The following is a 15,059-nucleotide window of genomic DNA, read 5'->3' as shown; positions in this document are numbered from 1 at the left end:
ATTAAGATCACCAATAAGCACATCAACTATATATCTGATCAAGATCAATGGCAAATCAATTAATGATCATGGCATAGAGTAATTATTCAAACCCAAACATTGCAATAGGCATAATTTTTATAATTTTTAAGGTCCAATCAATGATCACTTTTGGGTGATCCAAAATAAATCGAGATTCCAATAGATGTTATCTTGATGATAGAATGATAATTGTTGAGATGAGGAGTGATGAACCCTCTTTTTTTTTTAAATTATAAAAAAAATTAGAAACACATCCCAAAAGAAAATCAAAGACAAAGATCCTAGTGCCAAATGAGCTCGCTCTCAGGAACATTAACTGTGTTAACACTAGATAAATTCAGATTTTCTATGAATTAAGAAAATACAATCTGAACTTGCTTCGATGATATCTAAGGCTCCCGATAATGAAATTGAGTAAATTCAGATTCTAAATTAGTCTACTCGATGAGATATACATTTTATTAAACGTTCCCAGACTTAATTCTCACTAGAATTTTTTGTAAAAACGTTTTAACATTGTTATCCCAACCTTCATTCAGCAATAATTTCAGATTTACAGATTGAACTGCATCGATGATATCCAAGGTTCCCGATAACGAAATTGAATGAATTCAGGTTCTAAATTAATCTACTCGATGAGATCTACTTTTTATTAAGAGGTACCCAGACTTAATTCTCAATAGAATATTCTATAAAAATATTTTAACATTGATATCCCAACTTTTATCATTCCACCATTTTCATATGTCAAGTTGAATATTTCATTATTTAGGGGTCATCAAAAGGTGACCCTTAATTGGACAAAAATACAATACCCAAAATCATCCACAATCAACTCACAAAAATAAATAAATAAATAAAATAAATCGAACTAAATAATATAAAAAAACTAGGTCATCCTGGTAATGCTCCCATACTTGGGGTTTTTCAAGTCTGATCCTCAATAGTCTCCAGTGGAGTTGCCACTGAAAATGCCATCGATCCGCGGGGTGCGCGGATCTGCTTTTGACCTTTGAGGTTTGGGAGTCACCACCTAATTATTACGGTCTAGGAATCGACTACTGACTCTATAAAGACAAATACTATTAATCTACAAAAGAAAAATACGGGTCCGGGGATCACGTTACGGGGTTGGAAGGTGTTGGGCACCAACCCCGCCCAGCAAATGTCGGTCTCTACTAATTTTCAAATAAAACTACATTGCTAACAAGACCTAAATAATAATAAAAAGAATAAAAATAGTTACCTTTTTCGAATACAATGGTTTTGTTCCCTCAGATCTGATAGAATAACTTCTTGTACAGTATTCCTCACTTCATTCTGTTGTCGGATCTGATTTCGGATATCCAAGTTGAGGTATCTTCTTTTCGGATCTTTGAATTTTCTTCGAATATGTTTATGGATTTCTAGATGCTTTTTAAAGGCTTCTAGGTATTTTTCGAGCTAAAATTGAAGTATGGGTGTTAGGTAAGGAGTTGGGACTTCGAAATTAGGGTTTATGGGAGGCTAGGGAAGCTTTTTGACCTACTTCTCTTAGGGTTTATTATTTGATACAAAAATAGGGTGTGGAAGCTCCTATTTATAAAGTTTTTTAGAAGAATTAGGGTTTGATTAGGGTTTCTTTTAGGGTTTTAATTAGGGTTTTGACTTTAGTCTTATGAGATTGACTTAGTCTTTAGGTTTTAATTTAGGGTTTTAACTTTAGTCTTATGAGATTGACTTAGTCTTTAGGTTTTAATTTAGGGTTTTGACTTTAGTCTTATGAGATTGACTTGATTAGTTTAGATTAGGATTTTGACTTTAGTCTTATAAGATTGACTTGATTAGTTTAGATTAGGGTTTTGACTTTAGTCTTATGAGATTGACTTGATTAGTTTAGATTAGGGTTTTGACTTTAGTCTTTCTTGGTTGACTTTTAGTCTTACTTGATTGACTTTAGTCTTACTTGATTGACTTTAATTTTTGGAGAACCCCCTTTTATTATATCTTTAATTCTTTGGGCCCCCAGATGGAGGGGTCCTTGAATAAATATCTTGGCAACCATCAATAATTTTGCCCGAAAGCTTGATTTATCAATTTTTTAGTTCAAATTTTTAAATTAATTTTACTAATGTTTCACTTTACATTATTTAATGGTTTATTTATTAATTTCAAAATTTTTAATTATTAAAATTGTAAAATTATCGTTTTACCCTCGGAGAGGATTTTTTGCATTTTAAGTCGTTTTTCAATATTCCAGGATGTTTTGGAATCAGTTTTTCATAAGAAATTCAATGGGAATGTTGGTTTTTGTCATTTATGGAATTTTTTGTATGACATAGTCGTGAACTTTATGAGGGGCATTTTCATAATTTTGTCAAATTCTGTGAAAATTGGCGAAATGATTTATTTGATTTCGATTTGTTATTTTATGTGTTTGAATGAGTTTTCCTAAGCGTAACGTAAGCTCTAGGGTTGTTTTGATGTTAGGGGTATTTTGGTAATTTGGTTATTTTTAGTGATTTTTATCATGAAGCTTCTTTTTGGTCTACAAGATGATGATTTATATGTTTCTGGGGTCGTATTTTCCTAGCGTAACAAGGTTTCTAAGGTTTTATCAATTCGAGATACCTCATCCGGATTTCTGAAACATATCTGGTAACAAAATAAAGCATTGGAATAAACATCCATCATTGGGAAGCGTTGCGATCGGATTGACGAGTTGATTAATCAGGCGGATGAAAAAATGTGGTGTCTACAGTTCAGTGGGACGAATCTGTGAAAGAGCTGGTACCTATCGATAATACATTCAGTTATTGTGTGGCCAACATGTTCAAAAGCATGAGATTCTTCCCAAGCATGGGTTTGGGTCGTAGACAATAGGGGATCAAAGCTGTACCAGCCATTCAAGAAGTAGTTGGGACATTCGGATTGGGGTACGAACCTACCAAAGAAGACTGGGCCAGATATTGAAAGATAAGGAAAGATAAGGTGAATACGAGGAGGTGAGGGCATGTCATTGATCTAATCAATATGAAGCCTTATCGTAAAACCCTTAATAGACGCTTTGTGAAAACAGGGGAAGATTTTCCTTATTGTGATTTTCCAGAACCTTTCATCGACCACATCACGGGTACTCGCCAACCAGGATTTGAGATTTTCTTTGGAATGAGTTTGCCTGACAAGGAAGAAGACGAAGCATCTAAAGAACTCGAAAGAGCAGATGATTGGCAGACAACTATGGATTCATTCAATATTGCTCAGATATTTCTCGAAGAAGGAAATGTGTCAGTCTTGTCATTTAAGAGTGGTACTCATAACCCACAGTCTGTAATCAAACCTACAGTCGGGTCTCTTTCAAATTATCATGTAATGAGTCCTTTACTATATGTCGAGTCTAGTCCTGTTAAGTCTGTCGAGGCCGCAGTAAGTTCTGTCACCCCATCTATCTTTAATAAAATAGAAGAAGTTTTTTCTTACCCTGAGTACGATAATGACTTAACTGATAATCTGACTTCAAAGGATGAATCTTCTGATGAAGAAACTCCTATCGAATTAATTAAATTACGTTAACAAGAAGATGAATGTCGGACTCAACCTGTAATGGAAGAAACAGAACTAGTCAATCTCGGGACTAAAGATATTCTTCAAGAGATTCAAATTGGAGTTACCTTATCTCCCGAGGAACGCGAAGGGATAGTGGATTTGCTCAGAAAGTTCAAGGACGTATTTGCATGGTCGTATGAGGACATGCCAGGAGTAAGTACGGATATTGTTCAACATTGGATTCCATTGCATCCTGATGCTCGATCAGTAAAGCAGAAACTCCGACGTATGAAGCCAGAATGGACTTTGAAGATTAAAGAAGAGGTTACTAAACAAATCAATGCTGGATTCTTAGAAGTGGTGGAGTACCCAAAATGGATTGCTAATATAGTCCTAGTTTCCAAAAAAAATGGGAAAGTGAGAATGTGCGTGGACTTCAGAGATTTAAATAAGGCCAATCCAAAGGATAGTTTTTCGTTGCCTCACATAGATGTATTGGTCGATAATACAGCACGGCACGCCATGCTTTCATTTATAGATGGGTTTTCGGGGTACAACCAAATAAAGATGGACCCTCACGATATGCAAAAGACATCATTCATTACGCCATGGGAAACATTTTGCTACAAAGTCATGTCTTTCGGTTTGAAGAACGCTGGGACTACCTATCAGAGAGCAGCTACGACCTTATTGCACAACATGATACACAAGGAGGTCGAGGTCTATGTGGATGACATGATAGTGAAATCCAAATAACGATCGGGACACGTCGCTGCACCAGAAAAATTTCTTACAAGGATCCAAAAATACCAGTTACGCCTTAACCCTCAAAAATATGTATTCGGAGTGACTTCTAGAAAATTACTTGGATTCGTAGTCAGTCAAAGGGGGATCGAAGTAGACCTTGGAAAAATCAAAGCTATACAAGAAATGGCACCTCCCAAGACTGAAAAATAGATTCGGGGGTTCTTAGGCAGAATTCAGTATGTCAACAAATTCATCGCTCAACTCACCAATGTGTGCGGACCTATATTCAAGCTTCTCAAGAAGAACGAGCCGACAGTATGGAATGAGCAATGCCAAAAAGCTTTTGACCAAGTTAAGGAGTATCTCCTAAATTCGCCCATTTTGGTTCCACCTACCCCAGGTGAACCTTTCTCCTTTACTTGTCAGTCACGGAAGAAGCTATGGGATGCATGCTGGCACAGTACGACAAAGACAATCACAAAGAGAGAGCCATCTACTATATCAGCAAGAAGATGTTAGAGTATGAACGAAAGTATTCAGCTTTCGAAAAGACTTGCCTGGTACTAGTATGGGCTACTCAAAGGCTTCGGCACTACATGCTCTCTCATTCTGTCATTCTGTTATCTCGGATGGACCCCCTAAAATATCTCTTCGAGAAGCCAGCATTGACAGGTGGAACTGCACATTGGTTGTTCTTGTTATCAGAATTCGATATTACGCAGAAGTCTATTAAAGGAAGAGCAGTAGCAGAATACTTGGCTGATCACCTAGTGATAGAAAAAACAAGACCTATCAATCAATTTTCAGATAAAAATATCCTGAACCTTGAAGAAGAATCGCGAGATAGAATATGGCAGTTATACTTTGATAGAACGACAAATCAGAATGGGTTTAGGATAGGGGCAGTCTTGTTCTCTCCTGAAGGATGTCACATCCCGATCGCTATTAAGCTAACTTTCTCCAATACTAATAATACAGCTGAATATGAAGCATGCATTGTCGGGCTCGAGGCTGCTTTGAATCTGGGTATCACAGAAATTGAGTATTTGGAGATTCAACCTTAGTTATACATCAGTCATTGGAAAAATGGAAAACTAAGGATGTGATGCTAAAAGCCTATCACAAGTATCTGCTAAATTTAGTAAGGAAGTTCAAAGTCATCTTGTTCCAACATCTATCAAGGGAAGAGAACAGATTCGCTGACGTTCTAGCTACTCTTTCTTCGATGATCCATTTGCCTTCAAGCATGGAACTAAGGCCTATCACAGTCGAAATCAAATATAAACCTGCATATTGCCATCAGGTCGAAATCGCTGCTCGACTTCCTAACGGAAAGCCATGGTATACTGACATCCAGAAAGTATTAGAAAAACAAGAGTTCCCAGTTGAAGCATCAAGGAAAGAATGACAAACCCTACAGAGATTCGCATCCCAATTCATCATATGCACAGGAAACTTATATAAGAGGTCTTATAATGGAATTCATTTGTCATGTGTTGACGAAAATCAAGCTGAACGGTTAATGGAATAATTGCATTCTGGAGACTGTGGACCGCATATGAGTGGGAAGATGTTAGCCAAACAAATCATGAAACAAGGATATTATTGGCCAACAATGGAAACAGACTGTCATCACTTGGTCAAGACCTGTCATAAATGCCAAGTACATGCTAACCTCATACATGTACCTCCATCTCAGCTAGTTGGTTTGATTTCGTCATGGCCATTTTCTGTTTGGGGTATTGACATAATTGGCAAAATCATACCTAAAGCATCGAATGGACATGAGTACATTCTCGTGGCCATCGATTATTTTACAAAATGGGTGGAGGCCACCTCATATGATGTTCTCACTGCATTCAAAGTTTCCAAGTTCATCCAAATACATATTATTAGTCGATATGGGGTATCTTCTGAACTGATCTCTGATAACGGGTCACATTTCAAAGTTGAATTTATTTCTCTGTGTTCAAAGTTCAAGATCCGACACCACAAATCATCACCCTACCGTCCCCAAACTAACGGAGTAGCTGAAGTAGCCAATAAGAATCTCAAGACAATCATCAGGAAGATGTGTCAATCGCATAGGATTGGTCTGAAAAATTACCATTTGCGTTCTGGGTATACCGTACCTCGGTACGATCTTCCACCGGAGCCACCCCTTATTCACTAGTGTACGGAATGGAAGCTGTCTTGCCAGTTGAAATGGAAATCCAGTCCCTCATGATTCTAATGGAAAGTCAGCTATCAAAAGCAAACTGGGTTCGTCACCGGTACGAAGAGTTGAACTTAATCGATGAAAAACGGCTTAAAACATTGTACCACGTGCAAGCCTATCAGAGAAAAATCGCTCAGGCATTTGATAAAAGGGTTAAAGTTCGCGACTAACAAGTTGGAGACCTCGTACTTAAAGAAAATCGAACACCCATCTTCGATCCTAGAGGCAAATTCAAGCCCAATTGGGGAGGTCCTTTTATTATCAAAGAGGTACTACCTGAGAAAGCTGTCAAACTCTAAGATCACGATGGCATTGAATTACTAGAACCGACAAACCTTGACCAGATCAAGCGGTATTACATTTGAGGAGGCCATCTTCGATCGAACCAATTTTCCTATCACCCAGTTAAATATCTCATTTCTCAGCCCCTTGCAGCCATCTTAAAAATAAAAAAATAAAATAATAAAGCCTTTTTTGTTTCTTTCTCAGCCCTATCACCTAACCTAGGGGAGGGAAATGTTCGAACTACATTTTGGTCTGATCCCAAAATTTTGGGGTATGTAGGCACCTGAGAAGTTACTTCAGGCCCGACCAGTTTTAAAAAAAATAAAAAAAAATGTTCCCCACCAAAGAAAAAATTGTCAAAATAAGGAAGGAAAAGAAAATTATTTTAAAAGAATGCCACACAAGAGGCATTCGAGTTCTTGAGCCTCAAGTCTCATTTCTTTCTTAGCCTACTCCTAAGCCCACCTATGGAAGTCCTCCTAAGTACCGCATGAAAAGGTCGAGGAAAATAACAAACGTAATCAGACAGTAACTCCAGAAGTCAAAATTTAAAATAAAAAAATAAAAATAAAAATAAAAAAAAGAGCTGCTAGGTTGAAAACCCGAAAGGGCAGCTTAGGCAAAAATTACGGCAAGCTCGCAAGGTTGAAATTCCGAAAGGACGTCCTTGGCAACAATTAAAGAAAAGAAAAAGAAAATTGTAAGCTCGTTAGATTGAAAACCTGAACGGGCAATCTAGGCAAAAGATAGAGCAATCAAAAGAAAATCTCCGTCGAGCCGAGAATCTCCAAAGACGAGCCGAGTCAAAACATCAGAAGTCTGAATGTCCACGCTTCAATACCCAGTTTAAGTCAGGCAAAAACTTAGAAGCCACATGTATCTCGTCTACGACTGATCTGGAAAAGTTTACTTTCCTAAGCGAGCCAAAGAGGAAAGAAAGTGATCTCCAAGATGAATCTCAAAATTGAATATTTTTTTCCAACAGATGAGCCTGACTCATGATCTTCAATAAAGTTAAAATTAAAAGTGAATTCTTATTGTACTTGTGGTAATCTAAGACTTCTAATTTTCATATTGAGGGGCACTTCTCATTTTGTTTGGAAGCGTATTTATTTTTCCCCTACATTAGGGGAATGTCATTTCAAAATATGTTCAATTATCCCTAGTGTAATGTCCTATCAAACTAGGGGCATTTTTGTTCTTAAGCCTGATCAATTCCAGCCCCAAAGGATAAGGAAAATCTGAAATTAAAGGTTACCCTTTTGATGGAATTTTTTGAAAACCCCTGAGGTTCAAATGTTTACCTGACCATCTAAAAAAAATGATTCCTATGGAGTGAGATTTTTACTCCAATATTTTACTCAGACCTGCTCAGATTTTGCTCAGACCTACCGAGATTCATTCTCAGATTTTATTCAGACACAGCCGAGGGTTTTCTCGGATTTTACTCAGACCTACTTAGATTTTGCTCAGACCTGCCGAGATTCTTTATCGGATTGCTTAGACACCACCGATGGTTTTCTCAGATTTTTACTCAGACCTACTCAGATTTTGCTCAGACCTGCCGAGATTCTTTCTCGGATTGCTCAGACACCGCCGAAGGTTTTCTCAGATTTTGCCCAAACACCGCCAAGGGTTTTCTCGAATTTTACTCAGACCTACTCAGATTTTGTTCAGACACTGCCGAGGGTTTTCTCGGATTTTACTCAGACTTACTCAGATTTTGCTCAGACTTGTCGAGATTCTTTCTCGGATTTTGCTCAGACCTACTGAGATTCGTCTCAGATTTTACTCAGACTTGCTCAGTTTATGCTCAGATTATACTCAATTTTATCTAATTTTCTGAAAAAACATGTTTCATGAATTTTTATGTTCATCACTACACAATATCACACCTGTGCACTCGCATTGCATTCGCATTAGTCAAAGAGAATTTTTCAAAATTAAAGGATCTGACATTTTTCCAAAGAGAGGTTACCTTCAAGGATCTGGATACTTTGACAAATTACCGAATTAGACTGCAAAATGGACTGTCACTAGCTTTAGCATTCGGATGTCGCACTATCTACCACAATAGATTGGGCATCTAGTTTACTTCCACCCTCTGCCAAAGAGGGGTACCTGTAGACATGCCATTATTGCATCTGCCTAATTCAACAATTCGTCACCCGATTTTGGTGGATTCCTAATGATGAATATAAAAGAACTCGAAGGCTTGTGAGTATTTCTTGATTCTTTCTGTTTCTAATATTTTCACCCCCCTACTTGTCACGACTCGACATAGAAATTTATGCACGCTTAGGATCGCTACACCTTACACCCAACTTAGCAAGCACGTACGCATAGGTTCGCTACACAATTCTATAACTTAGAGACTTCGCTACACTAGGAAATTATAACTTTGGAACTTAGAAATAATCATACATGGACTGAAATAAACCTCACGCTGAAATCTCTAAAAATCTGTAAAAATCACAAAAATGACGAAAATACCTTTCATAAATTTTGGATCTCTGAAAAGTCTCGAAAGTACCTCCATTGCATTCAGAATGTGATTTCGAATCTAACGGGACCCAAATTGATGAAAACAGAGAAATTTATAAAAATTTGTAAAAAATCATCAAAATGACGAAAATACCCCTCATATACCTCGGACCTCCGAAAAATCTCGAAAGTACCTCCATTGCACTCAGAATGTGATTTCGAGTCTAACGAAATCCAAATCGATGAAAATAGAGAAGTTCGAGAAAAATCTGTAAAAATCACCAAAAGACCAAAATACCCCTCAATATCCAACTCTAACATAAAGACCCTAATCCCTAAAAAAATAAAATTCAAATAAAAAATTAAATCAAAATAAAATTCAAATTGAAAATTAAACTTAAATCCAATTAAAATCCAAAATTTAAAATTAATTTAAAATCGTAAAATCAAATTAAATTTCAATACAAAATAAAAATTACATTTAAATTAAAAATCAAGAAACCGATTAAAATACAAAATCAATATCAAAATCAAAATCAAATTAAAAATCAAGTTAAAAATCATTCAACCAATCAAAATGCAAAATTGAATTAAAATTTTAAATCAATCAACCAAATCGACCAATCAAAGTGCAATCAACAAATTAAAATATATTTAACCGACCAATTAAAATTTAAAGTTAAAATTTAAATTAATCAACCCGTTCAAAATTTAAATTAAAAATTAAGCTCAAATTAAACAATTAAAACTCAAATCGAAATTCAAAATGAACCAAATTGAAATTAAACCAACCAAAATCGGAATAAAAAAAAATCCAAAATTCAAGCTCAAATAAAAAATTCAACCAATCACAATTCATTATAGAGAAATTACCATAGCACGAGTAGTGTGGGATCACCACCTCTCATTCTCCAATTTAAAAAAAATTTAAATTAAAAAAAAAAAAAAAAGAGAAGAGACGTGGGCACTCTCTAACTCTCCCCATCTTCTCCAAACGTCTACCCCACACTCTAACTACCCACTCTCCCATCTCCACTCTCTCTCTCATCTCCACCCTCTCTCCCTTCTTTCTCTCATGTTTTATGGGAACGAACCACTATAAAAAATAAAAAAAAAATAGCAAGATGAACCAAGGGAGGAGGACGTTTTTTGACTGGGCTACCCCATTTAAAAAAAAAAAAAAACACAGCAACCTTCCTACATCTTCTTCTCGATCGTCTTCAGAATTTTTTCCATCATCCTCAACCCTCTCTGCAACTCTCCAAATAGCCCACCTTCCCACATCTTCTTCCAATCATCCTCAGATCTCTCTCTGCAACTTTCCAAACAGCACACCTTGCTGCCCCCGACTCCATTAAAGCACACACACACAGCCATCTTCTCCATTAATTTACAGAACTCCATTCACTCATCACGTTTTTACAGCCCTTCACCATCCCATTCATCACATTTTTTCAGCCCCATTTACCATTCCATTTACCATTATTCTCAGCATCATCAACACCTCCATCAGCAGTCCCATTTACCATTCCATTTACCATTATTCTCAACATCATCAACACCTCCATTAGCAGACCCATTTATCATCCTCAACACCTCCATTAGCAGCCCCATTTACCATTCCATTTACCATTATTCTCAGCATCATAAACACCTCCATTAGCAATCCCATTTACCATCATCAACACCTCCATTAGCAGCACCATTCCATTTATCATTATTTTCAGCCTCATCAACGCCCTCCATTAGCAGCCCCATTTACCATTATTTTCAGCATCATTATCACCCCCATTAGCAGCCCCATTTATCTTTAGTTTCAACACCATTATAGTCTCCATTAACAGCCCCAACCATCCTCCACTAGCAGCTCCAATCTTGGTACAAAATAACACCATTATCTCCCTCAATTGACATACATCTGCCCTTCAAATATTTTTTTTTCTCTTCTTCCATTATTGAACCTACAACACAACCCTCATCATCGAAATCCCAACTCTCTCTCACGTTTTGTCCAGTTAAGTGTTCTCCATTGTTGGCAAGAATACATCTTTCTCTACACTCGTCTCTCCAATCTATATAGCAACGAGTGTTCACGAGTCTTCAAATTCCGCCTAAAGGAATTGATTCGCCGTTCTCCGATCAATAGGTAATTTATTTTATTTTTATTTCTATTTTATTTTATTTTTATTTTTTTTATTTTTTCATTTCATTTATTTATTGTCGATTTCATTCTTTAAATGCCTCCGAATTAATTCATGGATTTTTGGGGTATATGTGCAATTAATGGCAACTTTTAATTTTCTGAAATATTAATGGAGCGATTCGTCCATTTTTAGATTGATTGAATTAACTCGCATATATCAAGTTGGTGGATCGGCTCATTGGGTGTTCATATTATAAGGTAGATTCATCGATTTTTTTTTTTAGCCAATTCGCAAATATTGGAATTGATTAAATCATGAATTTTTTAATACACGAAAACTAAAAATAAAAATCGATTTTTTCAATTCACTAATATCAAATTGGGTTAACTCATTAATATTGGAATTGATCCACTCATGAATTTTTGAATACATGACAAATTAATAAATCGATTTTCTCAAGGAAAATCAATGAGTCAACTCGCTGATTTTCATGTGCATTGGAAACCGAAATTTCCCATGAAATTGAACAACAAGTTGGCCCACTGATTTTAGGACATGTGGCAACTCAAAATTTGTGTGTTAACCCACTGATTTTAGGACACGTGGCAACTCAAAATTTGTGAGTTAACCCACTGATTTTAGGACATGTGGCAACTTAAAATTTGTGAGTTAACCCACTGATTTTAGAACACATGGCAACTTAAAATTTGTGAGTTAAACCATTGATTTTAGGACACGTGGCAACTCAAAATTCGTGAGTTAACCTACTGATTTTAGGACGTGTGACAACTCAAAATTTGTGAGTTAACCCACTGATTTTAGGACACGTGGCAACTCAAAATTTCTAAGTTAACTTACAGATTTTAGGACAAGTGGCAACTCAAAAATCGTATTTCTTTGATTAATAATTTGTGAGTTATCCCACTGATTTTATGCACGTGATAATTTAAAAATTTAATCATTTCGATCAATAAATGTGTGAGTTAACTCATTAATTTCGATGCACGTGACAAATTTTCTTCAATCAAAATTACCGAGTTGAATCACTGAGTTTGTGTACATTGAAATCTAAAGCTAAATTTTCCCACGAAATGGACGCATGAGTTGATTCACTGATTTTTTGCTTGCATTGGATATTTCAAATTGAGATTTCCTATAAAATCAAGCATGTGAGTTAACTCATTAATTTTAATACACGTGACATTTCAAAAATCAAGATTTAAAATTTATGGATTCAAAAACTCACTAATTTAATGCAAGTAACGGTTCAAAAATCGAATCACTTTAATAAAATATCGTCAATGAGCCAATTCTTTAATCTTATATACACGGCATTGAAAATCGATTTCATATTGTTCAAAATATGATCGAATTGATCCATTAGTTTTTGGTGCCATGTATGCCTCATTAAATCATGTAATTATTTTAACCGTAAGATTTGTTTAGTAAATCCGATGCAATTTGATGATGATTAGACCCTAGTTTGACTTTTAGTCTTTGAATGTTGACCATAGGATATTTTTGGATCGCAGTAGAGACTGATCAGACGGGTTCGGTGCCTAACACCTTCCGAAGTCCGTAACCTGACCCTTACCCATCTCTCTGATCCACGGACCGACCCATATCCATTTGGAGTTAATTTTGGTTCTTAGACCTAAACTAGGTGGCGACTTCTTATTCTTTTAAAAATCCCCGAGATACGTAGATCGGACCCCTAATCGGCTATTTAGTGGGATGGCCGGGGGTCAAGGCGATTTCAGTTGCATATTAGAAATTATCCCAACATAAATGAAGATCGTAGACAACAACTATAGAAGACCAATGTGTAAATCTTACCAAATCAAAGCAAACTAAAAGGGGAAAAAACAAGAACATCAAAATAATGAAACACTTAAAATGCAATCAATGAAAAATCATTGATTGTGTTTTGCTTAAATAATCAAAGGTACCATTAATTGAAGTACAGAGCACTTAGTTTATAAGCTTGCTTTGGTACCCAATTTTGAATGGCTAATCAATTATTTGGCTTTTTAACTGTCAACATCATGATTGGGGATGTATAGATTGGAGTTCTCCTAGACAGCATTTTGGCCTTCATTTGAAATTAAAGTAAACCATGAAGGAAGGTCTCAACATCTGACCCATTTAGCAGTTAAACCCATGGAAGTATTGAGTGTGTCTTATATAGATATTCAATAATTGAGTTGGAGAATTGAGATTCAGAGCTGAAGATATAATTCAGATAAGTTCAAAATTCTAAACAAACATGAGAAGAAGACTAAAATGCCTAAATTTCAACTTATATAATAAAAAAGGTTTCTGCAGCAATAATTGAAAGAATTAAACATAAACTCTAATCTAAATGTCTTGGTACTTGAAATATTTAAGCGATATTCTAAAAAAAATTCTCTTAGAATTTTTGGAGACTTATGTTCAATTCTCTCACATGGAACCTAGAAAAACACTTGAAACATGTTAAAATCTTAGTTGAAAAATGGTAAAAAAAAAAAAAAAAAAGCATTTCAACATTCTCCAAAAACTCTAATCATCTCATATTCTCTTCCAATCCATGAAAATGATCAATCCTTTGAGAATTTTTTTAGAATATCATGTCCTTAGAACCAAGCTTCCACCTAAAATTTAAATTTAAATACTTAAAATGGAGGTTCCTAAAATCATAAAAACTTTGCACCAAAAGACAATATGATCTAAAATGCTAGTGATGACTTCATGGACTGATGCCTCTTTCATAGAAAATAAGCTTGTTTCTCTCAGTCTAGATACCCCAACAAAACCTACAAGATATCAAAGATAAGCAAGTTTGAACTTTGGTTTAGGATAAAGAACAACTTTGCTCATACAAATGACTAGGGAGGTTAGTGAAAAGCAAAGAACTTCCTACGTTTGAAGCTCTATTGTAGATGTTCATGGAATATAAGACCTAGCAAAAAAAATGTTCATGTCCTAGAAGCCAAATTATTGGTTTTAGGGAAGTAAATATGAAGGTCTTAGGCCCCAATTAGTGGCATTGGTGCCATTGGGACACCCTTGGAGTTCAGGGGTTTGATTGTACCAAGTAATGCTTATTGCTGCACCAGCAATGGGTACATGGTTTACAGCATAATGGGGGTCTGATTGTTGAGCCTGAGATATTTCTAGGAACAATGAGGAATTCTGCATAAGAGTTTTGCTCTGAACCTCATTAACAAACATCCCTGACCTCATGCAGATGACACCACATACAAGTAACTCAATCTGGCGCACACGCACAAAATAATATTTGGATCTCTTTGCATTTGTGGCCATTTTGGTTTTTGTATTGAAGTAGATGGAGATGCACCAAGTCTGATTTGACTAAAAAATCTCATTTTATATGGATCACAAATATGCAAATGCTGTTGACATAATTTATTCAACCAATATATGCATGACACAATATGCAAGAAACTCAATCGGAGGACACTTCCACCTGAGCTGAGTTTAAAACTAATAATAATAAAAGATTTCATTTTATATGGATCACAAATATAATTCTTAAAATTTATGGTTATGTGAAAAATCCACCAAAACTGATTCATTTCAACTCGAGAAATAATCTACCCTTGGGCTGAAAAGCTTACACTTCCGAGGTATTA

General features: G+C 35.8%; 1 long non-coding RNA gene across 1 annotated transcript in view; it reads right to left on the bottom strand.

Moving 5' to 3' along the window:
* The window catches only part of LOC147388190 (uncharacterized), a 57,855-nt gene that overhangs the window by 41,825 nt on the left and 971 nt on the right, over nucleotides 1–15,059 (bottom strand). The window lies entirely within an intron of this gene.

Source organism: Akebia trifoliata, chromosome 13 (assembly GCF_017979445.1).
Source record: "Akebia trifoliata isolate Shusen 1 chromosome 13, ASM1797944v1, whole genome shotgun sequence".
NCBI classification, from domain to species: Eukaryota; Viridiplantae; Streptophyta; class Magnoliopsida; order Ranunculales; family Lardizabalaceae; genus Akebia; species Akebia trifoliata.
The sequence above is the reverse complement of the archived record's forward strand: the minus strand, read 5'-3'. Positions and strand labels throughout refer to the sequence as shown.